The sequence below is a fragment of the Polistes fuscatus genome, unplaced genomic scaffold, assembly GCF_010416935.1.
Source record: "Polistes fuscatus isolate 324 unplaced genomic scaffold, CU_Pfus_HIC Scaffold9, whole genome shotgun sequence".
Taxonomy (NCBI): Eukaryota; Metazoa; Arthropoda; class Insecta; order Hymenoptera; family Vespidae; genus Polistes; species Polistes fuscatus.
This window is the reverse complement of record NW_025113173.1, coordinates 5321256-5324287: the sequence shown is the minus strand read 5'-3', so window position 1 is coordinate 5324287 and position 3032 is coordinate 5321256.

Below are 3032 nucleotides of genomic sequence, written 5' to 3'. Positions count from 1 at the left end.
ATAAAACTATTTATAATAATATTTATATACAACACCTTCCATATATTCGTGCAGTTTAAATTTATTCAATTTATTCAGAGTCGGCTTGCAAACATGGTATTATATTCCTAGCGTGATAAAGGTTAAGCTGGTCTAATTAGATGGGACATTTGTATACAGTGTTATACAAGACCCTTTATTTTTTTCAACCAATTAACGAAAACAGGAGTCAAGAGTTGTTCCTGTTGTTTGAAATTAGAATTACTGTATATTATAGCGAAGAATATAATAATACTAAATCACTAGATGTAAAATCTTCACTGGTGGTGGTAATTGGCGAAAATAATTGAAAATTTGCAAGCAATAGAAGAAAGAGAGAATGAGATAGATAGGATTCAACAAACGTTTGCACTTGTGCAAGTATTGAACCGATGAGATTCGAAAAGAGGAGGAGGGGAAATCCGGAAGGAGGAGGATAATGATTCAATCGGGTTGCTATTCACATTGATAGCGAACGGGTTACAAACGCATGTTTATCTCTCGCAAAGTACAATGACGATACGTGCGAAACGTTTCTGCAAATCAATTGCCGCATCACAACGGGGTGCAGCACGATTTGCAACGTGCTCTGCACCCCGTTGATGAAGCGATTTTCTAAAATTAAATACACAAGACACTACCAGTGTAATATTAGTACTTGTCATTATTTATTCATTTTATTTTTTCACAACATGAATACGTTTTTTTTTTTTTATAAAGTTTTACTTCTTTTAGCGCGTTGGGAAAAAGTAATGGGGAGTGATTTTGTTCCGAGCGTCTGGAAAAACGACACCATGAAGTTGTCTTCTCTTCTTTTCCCCTTTTTTTTCTCAAGCGGATCACCCATCCAAATAATAATCGTACTCAGCGCTGCTTTACTTAAATGATCGAACGAGAACTAATGCTGTAACCGCGCCATGGGTTGTGACGCGTGAAGTAATTCGATATATCTCTCTTATATTAGTGTGGACTGATATCTATATTTTTATATTTTCTTTTTCTTTTTTTTTCTTTCTTATATATATATAATAATAATTATTTTTTTTTTAAGTTATTTTTTTTCTTTGAAGTTTTTTTTGAAGTTATTTTTGAGGTTATTGAGGTTATATTCGTTTTGGTACGGTAAAGAAGTAAACTTCTTACGTGCGTACATAAGTACGCACACCAGTTTTTTCGTACTTTGAATAATATTGTTAGACGAATAAATGTTGTTTTACAAAGTCGTATATTTAATTTTCTTTTATTTTATTTTTCTCTCTCTCTTTTGTTTCATTTGAGGAATAGGTTGTGTTAGTATTCGTAACTAGCGTAAAAAGCTTTTATGCTTACAATTTCGTATTACGAATAATTCAAAAAAGAGGCGTTTATATTTATTTGAATATCAACGAATATCGGATTTGAAAGGTAATAAAATGATGGTGTGTGTCGAATTAATACGTGGAATTTGTAATAAGTATTTGACTTATTCTAGGAAAATAAATAATATACTAGTTTGGATAGTACATCTACGAGAATAATAACTTTTGTTAAAGTCATTTATTCTCTCATTCTCTATTCTCTCGCTTTCTTTGTTTCATTAGAAGTAGGAATTTGGAGAATGTGTTAGTTAGCATATGTATAAAATGCTTTTCTGCATCCAATTCCGTTTGTAGGAATAAATTACTTAGAAACAACTAGAGCGAATCACAATTTACGTGTTAATGATATCGATTTGTAATAAATTAATTGTAATAATTATAAATAATATTAAAAACACTGTATGTGTGTGTATGTGTACGTGAAGTCTAATGAATATTTTTCATTGCTAATTCCTTTTGATAACGCGATCAAATATTTTCACTTTTGTTTCATGAAAGTGTGATTCATACGATCTGTACATTTCAAAACTTTCCATTCTGAATAACTCCTCCTCAATTAAGGCAATATTAAAAACGTGGATTCAAGCGAATTTTTATTACTTTTACTATGATGTATTATATACACAGTGAATGGCATTTAAAAAGAAAAAAAAATTTCCAAACAGATATAACTGTAGGACCTGACAAAGGGTGAAATATAAAATTTTTATTAGCTTTCAAACTACCTCTTTTAATGTCTAAATTGACGCCAAATTTTTCTTCTATTTTTTAAATCAGTTATTATTATTATTATTATACTTTTAATATCGATACTCTCATAAAGCGTTTGCAATATTTTTTTTCTTATTATAAAAAGAACGTATTGTAAAAGTTTAACGCGTGTCAAAAAAATTCTTAGTTTAACGAGAAGAAACTTCGCGAAGAATGCATTTCATAAATAAGACGACGTATAATTTTTTGCTTCCACTTTTTTTTTTTTTTACAGACATTTCCACAAGTTAAAGTTAATAAAGTCAATAGATTTTCTTTTTTAATATTATATCGAAAGCGTATGGTTATTTTTATTATGTCTACCAAAGTTTTATAATGATTTTTTTTTCCAATGTCTGCATAATACGTAAATAATACTGTTCGAGTCTCGAAAACTCGAGTTAAACGTTCGAAAATATTCGAGAATACTTTTTTTTTTCTTTATCTGTTTGACTTGAAATATACGTATACGTGTTGCTTACTTTGAAAGTATTAATGAAAGTAAGAAAGTTAGTTTTCTGCTTTCAATTACGTTTATACGAACAATAGCATATAATTCGAAGTATTAAATTCCAAGTCGAGTAATCAAATCGTATAGGAATCAACGATATTTGATTTATAATACGATTATATGATGTTTCAATTCAAATCAAACGCGATTGAAATATAATTGAAATATATATTTGTAATAAATAAAAATTAGGATTAAAGAACGTTCTGATTTTCGAATATTTTTATTTTTATGTAATTGTTTAAACTAATATATATTGTTTTTTACGTTTCTGCGCAGTAACTTTAAGTGGTAAAATTTTTATTTAATAGAATATCAAATCGAATTTATTTAAAATTCAATGTATAATAAATTCATGTGTATAAAAGAAATAATCCACCTAATCAATAAAATTT